Source organism: Ornithodoros turicata, chromosome 1 (assembly GCF_037126465.1).
Source record: "Ornithodoros turicata isolate Travis chromosome 1, ASM3712646v1, whole genome shotgun sequence".
Taxonomy (NCBI): Eukaryota; Metazoa; Arthropoda; class Arachnida; order Ixodida; family Argasidae; genus Ornithodoros; species Ornithodoros turicata.
This window is the reverse complement of record NC_088201.1, coordinates 233,059,220-233,077,230: the sequence shown is the minus strand read 5'-3', so window position 1 is coordinate 233,077,230 and position 18,011 is coordinate 233,059,220. Positions and strand designations below refer to the sequence as shown.

General features: G+C 44.4%; 1 long non-coding RNA gene and 3 other non-coding genes across 6 annotated transcripts; 1 reads left to right on the top strand and 3 right to left on the bottom strand.

Moving 5' to 3' along the window:
• Positions 1 to 8,259: 8,259 nt before the first annotated feature.
• On the top strand, positions 8,260 to 9,904 carry LOC135377175 (uncharacterized). 3 transcript variants are annotated; one of them, XR_010418081.1, is made up of 4 exons: positions 8,260 to 9,133; positions 9,218 to 9,242; positions 9,308 to 9,469; positions 9,528 to 9,904. It is a non-coding gene; the product is annotated as an uncharacterized LOC135377175 (long non-coding RNA). The 3 variants fall into 3 exon arrangements; XR_010418082.1 differs by having other exon boundaries at positions 8,260 to 9,242; positions 9,528 to 9,554; positions 9,649 to 9,904; XR_010418080.1 differs by having other exon boundaries at positions 8,260 to 9,242.
• Positions 9,905 to 16,752: 6,848 nt separating this feature from the next.
• On the bottom strand, positions 16,753 to 16,825 carry Trnar-ucu (transfer RNA arginine (anticodon UCU)). The gene has a single exon. It is a non-coding gene; the product is annotated as a tRNA-Arg (tRNA).
• Positions 16,826 to 17,193: 368 nt separating this feature from the next.
• Positions 17,194 to 17,266, bottom strand: Trnar-ucu (transfer RNA arginine (anticodon UCU)). Its single transcript has one exon. It is a non-coding gene; the product is annotated as a tRNA-Arg (tRNA).
• A 359-nt stretch (positions 17,267 to 17,625) lies between these two features.
• Positions 17,626 to 17,698, bottom strand: Trnar-ucu (transfer RNA arginine (anticodon UCU)). The gene has a single exon. It is a non-coding gene; the product is annotated as a tRNA-Arg (tRNA).
• Between the last annotated feature and the right edge of the window lie 313 nt (positions 17,699 to 18,011).

The window sequence follows — 18,011 nt, the reverse complement described above, 5'->3', positions numbered from 1 at the left end:
CTCATTGATGGTGTCCCTGATAGGTAGGAGTGTTTCAGTTACAGGCTTTAGTGATACGAGGTCCTCAACTTTCTCACTCAGTTGAGGAATTTGACTTACACTTGCTTTGACTGGCAACAATTCAGTCATAATCTTATCAATGCTACCTCTAAAATCATTCATACTCTGACTAGCAGCCGCTGCTAGTTGGGCGCCTTGGCTTGCATCCCCTGAACGAGTCTCATTTACCCGACACGTACGACAGACCCATTCCTGCCGCTTTAGAGAACTCATTGACCGAAAAGTCTTGTCATTCACACCAGAACATTGCGAATTTAAATGGTACCCATATTTACAGTTTGCACAGCACAACATATGACCATCAACAGGCAAAGCCTTATTGCAACTGATACAGTCACTCATGATGCAGTCAGCGGCGCCAATAACCACTATAAATTGATGACTACTGGTTGTACGTGCTTACCTATTCAAACATGAAACGCAAATATGAGCAACAGTCAAACAAGCCGCTGACTGCAGTGATCTGAGGGGTGTAGCATCCTTTTGTAGGTTCTGTAGGCGCACAGTGCTGCCACCACAATCTTGATGTCTGAAGAATCTGGGCAGAGGCGGTAGAAACGATGTCAGGAAGAAAGGTTGCAAGCCGGTCCCGCTCCAAAGCAGATAACTGTTGAAGGTTGTAACCTATTCAAACATGAAACGCAGATATGAGCAACAGTCAAACAAGCCGCTGACTGCAGTGATCTGAGGGGTGTAGCATCCTTTTGTAGGTTCTATAGGCGCACAGTGCTGCCACCACAATCTTGATGTCTGAAGAATCTGGGCAGAGGCGGTAGAAACGATGTCAGGAAGAAAGGTTGCAAGCCGGTCCCGCTCCAAAGCAGATAACCGTTGAAGGTTGTAACCTATTCAAACATGAAACGCAGATATGAGCAACAGTCAAACAAGCCGCTGACTGCCTAATGACTGCGCTGACTGCTGACTAATAATAATAATAATGAAGGATGCATTGAGATGGTGATAATGACAACATCATTAAGCTATTCCATATAGAATTATTTGAGGCTCGGAGCACGCGTCTATACCCTGTAAGTGTGATTTGTGAACAACTAAATGATATCGCACGTCAACGTTTGAGGTTCTAGCCATTTTATACCCTAAACGTTCATCAGGCGCTAGGCGTTTCTCTCATATCACATCTACATATGCTACAGCGCATACTGTTGAATGTTGATAACTGAAATAATTCCTGGATTGACGTACCCAACAACACCGAATATCCTCTGGATATCATCCTCTTTGACACCACGGGGTACATCAACCTAAGCCGAAGTCACAGAGCATTCTGCAGTCTGCATTTAATATTCCGATGCGGGACGACGTGCCACAGCGATGCGCAATCATTTTTGGGCCCCACGCCACGGGAGCTGATACTGAGCATGAGGGTACCACGAGGTTAACAGAGTTCGAAACCTGTCCATGCTCTCTGGTTAGTTGCCCTGGGCCTTTCTCTGACACTGTAAGGCAAAAGACGGCGCCGTTCACAGTGAAGCCGGCCCGGTACGAACGACTGTGCTAGTATTTATGCGGCCACATTGGCTGGCAGGTCGCTGTGAATAAAACTATCAAACAACAGTTTTCAATTCAATTTTCGTTGTGCCGGTAACGAATTGTCAAAGTATTTTAGTGTTTCTTTTTTGTTGTTGTTTTTTTCAGGTATACCTGTGAACAACAAACTTGTCTGGGTAATCGTGCGCAAAAACAGCCTGACATCACAAAGACCTACACCACAAAACAGACGGTAGCGTCCAGCAATGTTAAGTGACAGTTATGAACATCATGCGCGACGCAAAAGTTATCGACAAGCTCAAGGCCTCGATGCAGAAGACTTTGAGTGTGACTGTTATTCTGGGCGTAAAACGTTGGGCATTGGCTAATAGGGCTCAGGGGAGCCGATGTCCCGGTGACCCATGTCCAGCTTGTACAGGAAGGTAAAGACCCATGTGAAGCGCCGTTGGGACAAAGTAACAGATGAAATTTTTCTAAGAATGTACGTATTCATATTTGTACGTATACGACACCCGTACGAAATGAAGTTGCACACTTTTAGGTACCGTAATTTCACGCGTACTAGCCGCGGCTTATGCGCGATTTTTGTTTTTCTCACGGGCGCTATGCGGCTTATCTGCTGCCTATTTTTTTCCTGGTATTTTCCCCATACGCCGGTTTTAATGAAAGTGCCGGCAGTGTCTCTGGAACAGCACTGCCCTGCTGATGCACGAACACTACGTAACAGGGACGGGTCCATATTCGAGTAGATTGATCTTCCTGGTGCATTCCCCAAAGCAGCTTTAACGAAAATGGTGACAGTGATTCACGTCTTCTGGAAGGCCACTGACCTATCAATCCAGGAGAAACGCCCAACAAGGGCAACATCCGATCTTGGTAGAACTCTAGAGCTGACCCCGGAGTATGGACCACAGGGTTTATGGCCTTCTCTATGGTCGCCTTTGTCGCACAAATCAGTCGTCTCGTATTGCCCGCGGCTTATCTGCGAGTGCAAAGCTTTCCTAAAAACGCGTCCTGCGGCTTATCTGCGGTGCGGCTTATAAGCGTGAAATTACGGTAATGAATCATTTGTAGCATTACAAACATTCCAGGCAACGCAGGCAATGGACATAAACTCGTGTTTCCGTAGCGCAGGAGCATTGTATCAGCATAGAAGAGCGTTGACAGAAGTGAACGTCCTTGTAAGGTGTGTTATCATACCTAAGGTGTGAACAGCATTGTTAACAATATGTGAAATATGCACAGAGAACCTTAAATTGGAAGCACGAAGGGCATTTACAACTATCAACATCGTCGCGGGTGGACCTGATTCGACTGGGATGACGCCGAAATAAATCATTGATGAATAAAACATTGAAAAATAAATCATGTAAAAATCCACTTTTCAAAAATAAATTTTCAATTATAAACTCCATCAATATTCACGGTGGCAAAATCAATTCGTAAAGATACACCTCCAACCCTCCAAAATCAAGCTATCAAAATAAATCCTCTCTGACTGGTGGATGGCCGAAGATCCCTACGTCCGCATCGAAAAATAGTGCGGCTTGTCGCTGAAAGGGCCTCGACATTCCCGATTGCGATATTCCCTATCTCGAAATTCACGGTCTCGAAACAGGGAAAACGCTCCGATTGCTTCGCAAGATGATATGCCGTGTTAAAAAAAAAAAATATCGATATCACGAATTAACTTCTCAGCTTCACGAGTTTTCGATGTCTGTGAGGTCTTCTAAGCGCATGAGTCAAATTGCGGCCGTTAGGCTTAGGAGGGCAGACACGTCGGGACAGCATGTTCAATTCAGTTCGATCCAATTTATTGGTTTACCACATTACGTGGTGGGACAGCAATGCTAAAAGTTAGCGGAAGTAACTTGACATTGCTCTTCGTCTCAGCAGCATAGAAACCTTCCAAGCTTTCAGCAGCATACATCGTGTCTTGTATTATACATACACAAGCTAAAAAATAACAATCACTATTTATTATCAAGCGTGCATGGGAAATATATACTATATGTAGAATAACTGGGGATGGTGAAAAATAACATTTCTATTTCTTAACAATGAAAGTTCGTATATCTTTTTTAGTACGTATATTTAGAATAGTACTATTGTTGAGTTCTTGATTGAGTGACTGTGGTAAATTATCACGAAGTGATTGATTCACGCAATTTGTGCGAAAGAACGGAATCTTAAATTTATCGTTACCACGGAGGCAGTTGGTACGACTGAAGTCCTCTAATTCAGGGGTGGTTTTTAGGAAGCGTTGATATGTAACATTAACAAATTGGTATACATATTATTTACCTTTGTTATGCAAACAAACCTGTTGGTTAGTTCATTCGCCTGAACGACCACAGACATCGCAAACCCGTGAAGCTGAGCAGTTATATTGTATTCACGCATGTCATCTTGCGAAGCAATCGATTACTTACTTTTTCTTTTCTTTTTCTTTCGAGACCGTGGATTCCAAGATCGGGCCCTTATTAACCATACGCGCCTCGTCTTCTGCACTTTTAAGCTGGGTATTTTATATTTTTGCAGCTCCTATTAGAAGGCGGATCATTAATAACGGTAGAAATGTTGATCAAAAACGTGCGACCTGTGCGTTGCATTGAAAACAACGTTGTGTTGCCTTACATTAACATTCGGCACATTCCCTCCCTCAGTCTAACCGGTTTATTTTGAGGGCGTGGACGATTCAGCGATTTATTTCAGAATGCGTGTTCTCTGGTGTATATTTTTAAGCGTTCGTTTCTTAATGTTTTATTTTTAATTATTTATTTCGGCCTACACCCAATGTACTCAAGTGTTTTTCGAGGGGTGCGGACATTGCTCACGGTCGAAGCGCTGAAGCCGAACAATAACAGATCACTCAACTACAGCAACAGGCCCGCCATGACATGCACACGCTATCGTGCTGCAAATGGCTAAATTTAGGATGCGTAAATTTACCGCAGTAATATTTTTATTGCAGTGAGCTGCCTGAAATGTATCAGAACATATTTATTTATTTATTTATTTAGAATACGTTAAAGGCCCAAACGGGTACAACATAGCGGAGGAATTGGGCTAGAATAACACTGTAAAGACTAAAAAAAATTATTAACATGATCGGCAAACAACAAAAGAAACGTCAGATATACAAAAAAAAAAAAGGATCTACAACACTGAAGTCATCATGACATAATGCAACAAACCAGCAAGGATGTACACATATGGATCCTGTGAACAACAGTGCGAAAAAAAAAACAGAACGTAAAGAAGAGTCAGGGAAGAGATGACAAATTGGTGATGGCCGCCTGAAACTGGGGGTGATTAGTAAAAAGTACTACATGACGGGCATGGCGGGCATGGCATATCAATGGCTCTATATTCTACGCTCCGATACATGTGTGCAATATAAGGATATACGCATATCATAACATTCATGAAATGAAATAAATATAATTTCTATAGTCAGATTTTTTGCAGGCGTATCGTGGCGAATCCATCCAATCACTTTAGCAATCTTTATGAAGCACTCGGGTCGTTCACAGGAAACTGCTTTCCTATCTCACAAGTTGCATTTACATGAAGGCGGCAGAAGGAGACTTAGCCACAGAAGGCGACATACGCTTTATGTAAACGCAACATACGCGACATACGCTTTGCATGTAAACGGTTGCAAGACGACTCAAATCAGCTTTCGCTTGAACGCCGCTGAATCGACAACGTTTGAAAGTTTAGGCGACAGCTGTCGACTGCCATCTGCCATGTAAACCGGCGAAGACGACTTTGCGAGTCCTATATCCGCTACGTCACTTCCTCCGCGCCAGTGATTTCCCCTCTCGAAATAAGCAAGATGGCGGAAACGGTAGCTCCCGCAATCAGCAGAAGTGCATTTGGAATAAAGAGAGCACGAATTTCATGCTGTCTATCATCCTGGAAATGAATATTGCATCATAGCTTGACTCCAAAGGGTCGAATGTTTGTTGTCGGACTTGAAGAGGGCGCTGCTATCGGATAAGTCGCTCGTAAGTGGCCTGTGGGATTCATCCAGTCGCCCCAGCCTCCCACATGTAAACGAGTATAACTCGACTCCAGAGAAGTCGACTTACACGTTCAGTCGACCTATGTGTACATGCACACGCAGCTACAGGCAACGACTTCAATGTACGATAGCGAGGTATCGGCTGCTTTTTTTCTCTTTCGTGCATGACTCTGGCGACGCTTTCTAAGCAGTAGTGAACCTAAAATTTTCGGAAACCATCCATGGGGCCCTCACCCTCCAAGCGAAAGAAAAACTTCGCAACTGAGCCATTCATTTTTAAATATTTAAAGGGACTATCGCATCCGGCAACGTGTGTATGATACCGATAGGACAATGTTCGTCACCGTTTCAGACTCAACTTTGCCAAATTTCTCTTCCGAAAACAGCTTACATATTAAGTAAACGAGTTTTAAAGGTTCGCATTCCATCTGCGGCCAACACGATAATGACGTAAGCCAGGCGAACGAATGGGAGCGCAGCGCAGGCGATTGTCTCCGAGATCGTCTGCTTGGCGTTCGCATCGCGCTATACTAAGTGAAAAGTCCACGGTAAATACGCTTACTTTCGCTTACCAGCGTGAGTGCAGACGTAACCATGTTACGTGAAACACGGCGTTACGCTCCTGACTGTACGAACACGTTCGACACTAACCAGAAACAACATTCCGCGAGCCGGTAACAGAGAAGACGCCGTCCCCTAGCATTCCGCCTCGCTCGCCCGCCCGCCTGCCTGTCGGTTGGTTGCCAAGGCTACCAAGGTCCCTCCGGCCGCTCCGTGATTGGTATTCTCCATGTCAAAGGGCGCGCAGTGATTGGCCTCGTCCGTGTGACGTTTCCAGAGAGGGAATCCCGGAATGCGTTGTCTGCTCTTGCGAAGTTTTATAGCGAACTACACAGGAACAACGCTGCCAATTCGCGTCGGGTTTTCGGCGTTATTATCAGTGATGAACGCGGAGTAAAACAGCACTGCAGTTTCGGAATCGACCTGGACGGATGCGATAGTCCCTTTAAAGGCAGTAAACTCGGGGTTTACCTTTCATATGATTTGAATTGCAAAAACTCATATTCATAACACAGTCTTTGCCGCCAGTGAAGTTCTAGGTTTTCTCAAGCGTGATTTGAAGAGGTGTACAACCACAGTTAAACGAATAGCTTACGAACCGTTTCTTCGCAGTAAACTTCAATACGCTGCCGCTGTATGGATCTTGAAGCATTTCAGAGAAGGGCCGTAAGGTTCATAACTTATAATTGCTCTAGATTTACTTGCGTTACAGCCTTAAAGGAGGTAAGAACTCCTATCTGCAGGTATTGAGTTACGGGTGTAATAGGCGTAATATTGTTCCTCTACGCTTCATAATTATATTTACAATTTATTGTTCAATACTTCTCCTTCGTAACGTGTGCAGCGTTAATACAAAATTGCACCTTTTTCGGATACGGGCGAGCTGACCGCCATCCAGGTACCTCTATCCATTATTACGTCATATGAAGAATTGTAGCACTCAATCAGGCGCCAACGCGGAGGTACGCATAACGTTCTCCTCTACACTATTAAAATGAACTTCATCACATATCACGCTGCTAGCCAACCATCATCCCGAATGACAACGTACTCGTCCCTGATTTGTTGAAAACGGGAGGCGGCACCTATGTTGTAGTCATAATGCCGTACATGATGAACACAAAACAGGCTCCACCTCCCGTTACCAACCAATCTGGAGCGAGGATGATGTCATTGGGGATGACGGTTGGCTAGCAGCGTGCTATGTGCTGTGAAGGTACGTACGTATCGGATTCATCAATTCAAAAGGTGTCGCAGCCAACAAGATAAAATCGCCGTTTGGAGATGACACAGTGGGCAGGCTAGCTTAGTTTCCTCTTCCTCATCTTCCTCATCGTCGACTAACTCGCATTCAACATCTTCGTCACATTATCTGCACTCTTAGAAATGAACTTCACCGCATAGCACGCTCCTAGCCAACAATCATCTCGAATGATAGCTTTACTGCCCGGATTTGTCGAAAACGCGAGGGATACGCCTATTTTCTGACACTTATGACTTATAAGTGTCACAAAATAGGGGTACGCCTGGGGTTTTCGACAAATCAGGGCAGATAACGATATATTTGAAATGATTGTTGGCTAGGGGCGCGGTATCGGGTGAAGTTCACTCTTAAGAGTGTGCCCTACGCTGTTAAAAATGAACTTCACCACATAGAACGCTCCTAGCCAACCATAATCCCTAACGACGACGCTCTCGCCCCTGGTTTGCTGAAAACGGGAGGCGGAGCCTATTTTGTGTCCATTATGTATACGGCACAAAATAGACTCGGCCTCCCGTTTTCAACAAACCAGGGGCGAGAACGTTGTCATTCGGGATGATGGTTGGCTAGGAGCGTGCTATGTGGTGAAGTTCATTTCAAAGAGTGTACAGCTGGTACATTGAGTTTTTCGAAGTCATTCATGCCAGTAGGGATTTCCGAATGGAACACCTTACCCTCATGTCTTGTTAGAATAACCACCGTGTTGAGTTTAAAAGAGGACTGTGCGACCTACTCTAATGCCACGACCTTTGTCATATGTCTGTCACATTACTGCGTATTTCGTTTACATTGTGTGCATTTGATACTTTGTGTGAGTGCTATTCGCTGTTCCCTTATGAAAATGCATTTTGTCTTTCTGCAGACTTCTTGTGGACTTCTTGTTTCCTGTCTTGACAGTGTGTTGACTTCGACTTCTTGTTGATCAAGTCAACAGGAATTGCTGTTGACATCATGTTGACAGTCTTTTGAAATACCTTATGTGTACCTTGTGTGGACAATGTACATAGGTGTCGTTGTTGACGCTTTGTGGACTTTCTGTGCACCTGTGTAACGAGTATTTATTTCGACCGTTTTATTTTATAGATGTATTTTGTATTATTAATTACTGCATTATCGGCCAGTAATGTCCCAGAGGTCGACCTCTGGGGGTACCGAGCATTTCCTAACGGGGTGGGGGGTGGTGGTATATATGTATAGAGGCATATTTGTGAATCTATTCATTGGGAGACAGGCTGTATGGGTAATATTAGCAATTTCAGGGTGAGTTCAAAAAAAAAAAAAAAAAACGTCCCGGGAGGTAGACAGATCAGTGTTACCGTCTTTCCACTAAACAAAGCGGTATTTGAATCTGAACTTATGATCAAATGTAGCTTAAATGACACTTTGCCACATTTTAGCTGCACACTAAAGCTCTAAATACATTTTCGTTGGCTTTGGGAAGGCGCTTCCTCGTATTATTTATATTTCAGTTTATTATGCAATATATTTCCAACTTATACGACCACATGAGGATCATGCGCATGCGACAAGTTTGCTCCACATTTTGACTCTGCGCCGCCGTGCTTCACCCTCGCCCCTCGCCTGGTCACGAAGGAGTCATCGCCATTAGCATCATCGGAATGTCGTTGGAACCGTTGCAAGACGTTTGAACGGTCTTCGCGCTCGCTCGTCCATTTGTGAACAAAGGAGGCCGTGATTTTGCGTCGTATGGGGTAAGCTGTGTGATCGAAGTGTGTGATTAAGCTTCACTTGTATTCACACCATGACTGTTGGCTTTTGTTGTTTGTTTGGAGCAGCGGCTGCAGTGTTGCGTCCCGTCAGGTAAGTGTACAAGTATCAGTTCGTGGCCGGTGTTGCTTCTGCTAATTTCATTCTCGTTGTTGCAGGCCATGAAAGAAGGAAGGAGGATATGATTTTGCGTCGGGTAATGGGTAAGCTGTGTGATCGGAGTGTGTGATTAAGCTTCGCATGTATTCACACCATGACTGTTGTGCTGTAGGTTTTTGTTGTTTGTTCGGAGCAGCGGCTGCAGTGTTGCGTCCCGTCAGGTAAGTGTACACTTCGTGGCTGGTGTTGATTCTCCTAATTTCATTTTCCTTCTTGCAGGCTCTACTTTGTTGAACACTAAGCTGGGTGAACCAACTTTGTTGTTGCTATGACCGTATTACTCAGTTTTACTCACTTGTGTTTGAACGTTACTAATTTGCGATTGCACGCCCTATTTCAGACACATATCTCTCCAGCGCTTCAGAGACGTCGCTGGCGCCGAAATTCTAGCTGTTTCACCGTGGGTCGCCAGAAGAACAGCAGATCATTGACTGTCAATTGTGCGACGCGACACTATGTGGCACGAAGGATGTGTACGTGTGAAATGCGTAACTACTGTGTGCGCGGGATGTTTTGTATGATTGTGTTGACACTGGATACCACTTTCAAGGTATGCATTTTCGGAATAAAGTAGATACATATATAATTTTGCAGTACTTCATTTCGTGTATTTTATGCGTGTTGCGAGTAAGTGAACATATGCACTCTTAAAAATGAACTTCACCGCATAGCATGCTCCTAGCCGACCATCAACTCGACTGATATCGCTATGTGACCTGATTTGATCAAAACGGTAGGCGCACGGCTTTTTGTGATACTTACGCTGTTCATAATTGTCACAAAAATGGCGTACACCTCCAGTTTTCAGGCAGATAACGATATTCGAGATGATGATTGGCCAGGAGTGTGCTATGCGGTGAAGTTCATTTCTAAGAGAGTGGAGTCACAGGAAGTCTACAAAAAGTCTTCACATCATACGCGGGATGGTGTTACCAGAATTATGTTGACAGTACACAGAAAGAGAACAAAAAATTCCACAGCTATTCTGTAGCCAAATGTCTACAGAAAGTTGAGGGCCATAAGTCAACAAGAAGTAAACATATGATGTAAACATGAAAGCAACACAAACTCTGAAGAATGTTTGTTTTCCATGTTGACCTTGGTCTGTAGAAAGTAAACAGAAACTAAACACCCATTTTCATAAGGGTTGTTGTTTCAATACTTAATTGGTTTCGGTTTACGTATTTTTGTCGCGGCTGGTCGCGGCGAATCGCAAAACGATGTAATTCATTGGTGTAAGGACGTAATTCATTGGTGGACATGGAAGTGAAAGAGCGTCCTTTTGCGCTTCACCGCGACCAGCCGCGACAAAAATACGTAAACCGAAACCAATTAAGTACTGCAAGAAATGACCCGCTTCGGTGGCAGATTTTTCTCTAAAAGGTGTCCACTGAAGGTCCCAAAAGGGGTAGTACCCTTTTAAATCCGACGGCGCCCTGCTTTAGAAGTTAGCTTTTTTCACGAAACTCATTTGAATTTTTATTTAAATAATGAGCGCCTCCCGCTCATTCACGCTGTGCGCATCTTGTAAGTGGTATCGGACAGATACTTGCAAAAAAGAAAATTCGTCGATTGGTGCACCTGCTCGCGAATTATTTAGCCCGGGGATTTAACTGAAACACCCGGTATATATATATATATATATATATATATATATACTTGGTGAATGGGGTTCGGACGACCGCGAATATATGTAGCTGAAATGAAAATTGAAACACAGACTACGAAGGTACGGGAAGTAAGAAAAAAGGGATAATTTATTTACATTTAATATACTTGGAATGCTAAAAGGGTTGTCGACGTTTCGACAGTGGCACTGTCTTCGTCAGGACTAAAGGTTTTTAGTCCTGGCTTTAGTCCTGACGAAGACAGTGCCACTGGGACAGTGCCAACGAGTGCGACCCAAGGCTCTGACACGTAATCTCCCCGGCCGATGACCCAGGAACCTTCCGGAATCTTCCAGAACATGACTCACTGACGACTGCCTCGCAGTGGAATTGTACCAACTGTGACGACACTTTTGTAACCTTTTAAAAGACCTTGTACATAGATTTTCGTGTCAGTCCCGAAGAAGGCGGAGCTTCCGCCGAAACGTAGACTTCCCCAGACCCTTAGTTTAAATGCCAGCTTAATAAATAAATTTCCCCTACTCCCTGCTTCAGTCTCTGGTGTCTTTTCTCCCCTATCTATATTCAACATCCTGGTCGTTCGAACCTAAATTTTGTAGCATATATATATATATATATATATATGTGTGTGTATTCTAATGGAATCTAATGATTTGTATGTTGACCAAGAAAACAATGAAGAATGTCGAAGCCAGAGAGGTATGCATGAGAATGGAAGACTAAGGATGCATCCAAATTTAGGGGTTTATACGAGCTTTCAGGCAGAGGCTGTCCTTCTTCAGGTACATTGCGCACGTGTTACGAAACGATATATAGCACCAACATGAGTGAGGGCGGAAAGAAAGAGGATGAGGGAGTACATAGCGATGAACTGCGTGGCACATTTGATGGCACAAAAACATTTAGATATAGAAAGTAAGTTTGTATATTGTTAATTTCTTTCGTTGGTCCGAAGCGAAGTTTACTTTTTCACGTCGAAAGCCGTCGACTTGCTTTAGAAAACACTTGTTTAATATGCCTATCCGGTTTTAGATTGCTTCTAATAAAGAGATGTAAGTATAAGTGTATTTAAGTAATCACGATTCTTCAATAGCTTACATCATACACTTCAGTCTCATTTTCAAGACACCCGTATATCTCTTGTAGTCGATAGCAATAGACAGTTTGATCAGAACTAATTACCATCCATCATTCTGGGCAAAATTTCGTTATGTTATCGACACGTATCGTTATTTTTTGTTTTGGTCACCCAGCGATTTCACTGACGGGTAAAATAGACATTCATATGGAAACAGTCGGACAGTATCTTATTCTATCGACTAGCCTGTTCTATATCGTAGCAGTGGTCAGGAACACTGTTATGACGCTGTTCAACTGAATAGGTAATAGGCTGTCCAATATAAAAGTTGTCGTGCGGAAACACGAACATTTTCTCCTTACTAAGTACCAGTGTTGTACGCGCTACCCGAAAAACGTAGCGTAATACCGATACGCGCTACCTGAGCATAAAGTAACGAAATTCCCAATATCGTTACACGTACCTAAAAGTAGCAGAATACCGCTACCGTTACCCATAACAAGTAACACGATACTTAATGCGCTACTTTTTAGGAAAGAAACTGCGTCGTTGATGGCGTACTTCAAACGTGTAAAAATACTAAATAACAAAATTAAATTATATCTCAAAATAATGAATAATAAAATAAGATAATATACCAAAATAATAAATCGACGTCCAATAGAGGTTACACGTAGGTAGCCTGAAGGCCACATTTGGAAAACCGCTTTTACAGATTTACTAAAGCCGCTTTGGTCGAGAGCCTGCATATATTTTTTCCCTTCCTCTAAAGTAAATAAAGCACATAACAAGTCTACCGATGAAAGGCTCAACAGCTTTGTCACAAAAAGAACTCAGGTTGCCCGGAGCGAGAAGTTAGTAAACATACTATGGTGTGCTTTTTTCAAATGGGACGATGACTTCCTTGACGCGCAGATAAAGCTTTCCCACCAAGGCGCATAGTAAACATCAGAACACCACGCTATACCGTTTTCTTTCTCCTCCCTATACTCAAAGATGCTTGCTGTATGCTGTATGTATGTAGCTCACCATACTTGCTGTAGCAGGCCATGGTCCCTCCATTGCAGCGGACAGGGAATGGCAACTCTCAAGCACCTAAGCGTACCATGTACAATGTCATGTGGAACGTCATGACTCATAGCTAGCGGGGACGGCTCCAGAATGCAGTAGGAGTGACGTCAGTTTGCAGGCAACTCGGATCGGACCATACCCCGGATCTTCAAGAGGGTTAATCCCAAATAGGGAACAAGTGGAGGACACAGCCTCTTTGTAAGATAATGGCCTCTGTGCCCTCCTTTCGGCTATTTGCCCCGTGTTCAAAAATTGAGTTGTGATATTGTGCAGCTTGTTCGAAGACAGGCAGAGTGGAGGCTTGATGATAGGTTGAAGTCGAGTTGTCGCGAACCTCAGCTCGGAAAGTAGCCGTTGCGGTAGCGAGATTCAAAGATTGGGCTACCGGAAATTTGTAACGGAATACTTCTTTCGCTACCAGTTTAAAAATGTAGCGCGATCTCTACTCCGCTACCGAAAAAAGTAGCGGATACGGTAACGCCGCTACTAGTAACGCCGCTACGTACAACAGTGCTCAGGGCCAAGAAACGTTGCTGCATGTATTGTAGAAGCGACGTGCTGAAGTGTTGAGTGAAGCGGCATTCGATCAAATGACGTCGATGAAACGGTGTTCGATGAAATGGCCGAACACCGGCTCGAAGTACAGCTGTACCGTTGTTAGGAGACGAGCACTCACGCGTATGATGACGTCATGTACCCTACACATACACGCAGGTCCTACACCGCAGCAAAGATATTCTTTATGGAATTATATATGGTCTAATGTGTCTAATGTCTATGTATGTCAGTGTATTATATGTCTAATATATGGCCTAATGGTCTAACATACCTTATGTCTGCATTATCCGGACAGCTTGGTGAGTAGTCCTTTCTCGTCCCGGACAACGAATTTCCGGATAACCGGACGACGCAAAACTTGCGGGGGAAACCCGAAAAATCTGGGACACCTCTTTAGCTAGCCTCTAGCTCCAGAGAAGGAAACAAGGAAAAGATCGTTACTTCCAAAATTCGGAAGTGGACCGCTTGAAATTAGTAGGCACGCGTTACGACAGAGTCATGGTCGTAGCCACAACACCTGCTGCGTGACACTATCTGTTCAGCGAAGGGAAGTGTCTCAGAAAGTTGGTTCTCTGTACATGCGTTTGTCTTCTTACAAATCTCTTTGGCACATGCCGAAAGACAGGCGATGATTTCGGACGGCCTGAACATTCATCTTCACATGTGGTCTTCTTGCACGCGGTGGATGCAGGGCACCTCTTCCACTTATCGTCTTCCATTTTAACTGCGTGCCCGCACACATCAAAAGGCGCCAAAGAGAGGGGCGTCAAACTGTGCAGAATACCCCGGTAAGATGTGAGCTTTTCCTGAAACAACCCAAGCAGCACGATGTACTGAAAGTCGAGTGCAATAGGGGTGGACGGGTAGGTGGAAGGCCTTGAACAGACTCGTGAAGCTAAAGAACATTGATAAGACACATACCGTCCACCCCTACTGCACTCGACTTTCAGTGCACTGTGCTGCTTGGGAATGCAAACACAGCGCATGACAGGGACGGAGGACGTTGACACTTTTCCAGATAAGCGCATCTGAATGTCCCGGGCCCTGAAAGATTGTTCCCCGTACTTGCTGTCCGGATACGGATAACGAATTCCAATATCAATTCAAACAAATTCGAAATCTCAACTCAGGATAAGCGAAACATGACTATTGCCATAAACCGGCAGAGAGGAGCAAGGGGAAATAAGGAACATTGATTATCACTACAAAGCGGATTTTTACCTACTAACAGGGGGCGCTCTTGACCGGACAACACGCAGTATGCCAATCGTCATCGCGGATGTTATCGCTGTCTGTCTCCCGATAAGTCTAGAAAGGGGTCGGACACCTTTTTATTTATCAGGTTTCGCTCCAATAGGAATATAACACATTACGGTTCTGAAGGTTTTGTTGGCTTAGAACGGTGTATGCGACGAAGAGCGCTACCTCTTAGTGCCTACCCAAACATCACAATGTACTGAAAGTCGAGAGCAATAGGGGTGGACGGGTAGGTGGAAGGCCTTGTACAGACTCGTGAAACTAAAGAACATTGATAAGACACATACCGTCCACGCCCATTGTAATCGACTTTCGGTACATTGTGCTGCTTGGGTACAAATCCGTGCACTCCTTATCGCATTCCCTCTGCTAGCTACTTCCAGCGATTCGCGGAACAACCTTCGATGACTGAGGGGTTCTGACGCATGCACTACGGTGTCCTCGAAACATGCGCGAGCTTTCGAACTCCTTCAGGTGGTTTACAAGTTATGAGTGACCAGGCATCTTTTTAACGTTGACCATTGTGTTCCATAATCCATTCATTCAAGCAGCGACCTGTCTGCCCGGCATACACAAAGTCGCACTCAAGCGATGTAGAATAAGCAACCTTTACTATCTGACCTACGTATGGAGATATGCCAGCTGGTGTAATACAGTGGCAGAAACATAAGAATAGTAGCAAAAATACTCCAAAAGCCGGGAGACGACATAACAGGTCAAAGAAGTAGAGAAACTCCGACTTGTTATGTTAAGTCGGTGTTTCTGTACTTTTTTGACCATAAGGCTAGTGTTCCTAGCATTCAACGAATGCGTTGCCCACAACTTAAAAACACACAGTCCATAGCCAATGGCGACGTCTGAGAATACTCTCGTCCTCTTTTCCACTACTGGCCTTTCACGGCAATTTTCCTTGCAAAACGCACGTCTGTTGACAAAGAGCTTGTATGTTTAGAAAATTGTGCATGCAGCGGAAACACAGCACCACTTGACTTCACTTGTCTACTTTGGTTTTGCGACGCGCGACCTCTGGATTAGAAGTCCAACGCGCTATCCTCTGCGCCACAGGGACCCGTGTGTAGGACTCACATGAGTTGAAGGAAACCAAGCTGCTGTCTATTTTCATCAAGTAGGGAACCTACGCATTGAGATATGCAAGCTGCATAACAGAGTTGCAAGAACAAAATATTGGTGCTCAACGAATACATTCCCTGAAGGTTAAAAGCCCGTCTCCATAACCAACGGCGACAAGCCAGAATCCTCTTGTGGGGTTTTTCCCTACTATCCTTTCCCAGTAATTTGTTTTGGAAAACGCGCATGTATTAACAAATATCATGTATGTTTATTATACTGTGCAACCAGTCGAAGAAGAGCATGACTTCACTTGTCTACTGTCATTTCCGACTCTACACCTGAGATTCTCATAAAATTGCGACCTACGACCTCTGAATTAGAAGTCCAACGCGCTATCCTCTGCGCCACAGGGACCCGTGTCTTGGACCTACATGAGTTGGAGGAAGCAAAGCTGCTGCGTGTTTTCATCCATCAGGGAACCGACGCATTGAGATATCCTACCGGGTGTAAAAGAGTTGCAAGAACAAAAGACTGGTGCTCCTCGTGCTCAACGAGTGCTTTGCCTACAAGTTAAATAACCGTGTCCTACCAACGGCGACGTATCAGAATCCTCTTGTGGGGCTCTTCCCTACTATCCTTTCACAGTAATATGTTTTCGAAAACGCCCATATATTAACAAAAGTCATGTATGTTTATTACACTGAGCAACCACCCGAAGAAGAGCATGACTTCACTAGTCTACTGTCATTTCCCACTCTGCACGTGAGATTCTCAAAAACTGCATCCCTGGCGGGGATCGAACCCGCGACCTCTGGATTAGAAGTCCAACGCGCTATCCTCTGCGCCACAGGGACCCATGTCCAGGACTTACATGAGTTGGAGGGAACAAAGCTGCTGCCTGTTTTCATCCATCAAGGAACCTGCGCATTGAGATATGCCACCGGGAGTAAAAGAGTTGCAGGAACAAAAGACTGGTGCTCCTCGTGCACAACGAGTGCTTTGAGTACAAGTTAAAAAACTTTGTCCTACCAACGGCAACGTGTCAGAATCCTCTTGTGTGGTTTTTCCCTGCCATCCTTTCACAGTAATTTCTTTTCGAAAACGCGTGTGTATTAACAAAGATCATGTATGTTTATTACACTGTGCAACCACCCGAAGAAGAGCATGACTTCACTTGTCTGCTGTCATTTTTGACTCTACACCTGAAATTCTCATAAAATTGCATCCCTGGCGGGAATCGAACCCGCGACCTGTGGATTAGAAGTCCAACGCGCTATCCTCTGCGCCACAGGGACCCATGTCCAGGATGAGTTGGAGGGAACAAAGCTGCTGCCTGTTTTCATCCATCAAGGAACCTACGCATTGAGATATGCCACCGGGAGTAAAAGAGTTGCAGGAACAAAAGAGTGGTGCTCCTCGTGCTCAACGAGTGCTTTGCCAAGAAGTTAAAAAACCATGTCCTACCTATGCGACGTGTCAGAATCCTCTTGTGGGGTTTTTCCCTGCTATCCTTTCACAGTAATTTCTTTTTGAAAACGCGCTTGTATTGACAAAGATCATGTATGTTTATTACACTGTGCAACCACCCGAAGAAGAGCATGACTTCACTTGTCTACTGTAATTTTCCACTCTCACGTGAGATTCTCAAAAACTGCATCCCTGGCGGGGGTCGAACCCGCGACCTCTGGATTAGAACTCCAACGCGCTATCCTCTGCGCCACAGGGACCCATGTGCAGGACTTACATGAGTTGGAGGAAACAAAGCTGCTGCGTGTTTTCATCCATCAAGGAACCTACGCATTGAGATATGCCACCGGGAGTAAAAGAGTTGCAGGAACAAAAGAGTGGTGCTCCTCGTGCTCAACGAGTGCTTTGCCAAGAAGTTAAAAAACCATGTCCTACCTATGCGACGTGTCAGAATCCTCTTGTGGGGTTTTTCCCTGCTATCCTTTCACAGTAATTTCTTTTTGAAAACGCGCTTGTATTAACAAACATCATGTATGTTTATTACACTGTGCAACCACCCGAAGAAGAGCATGA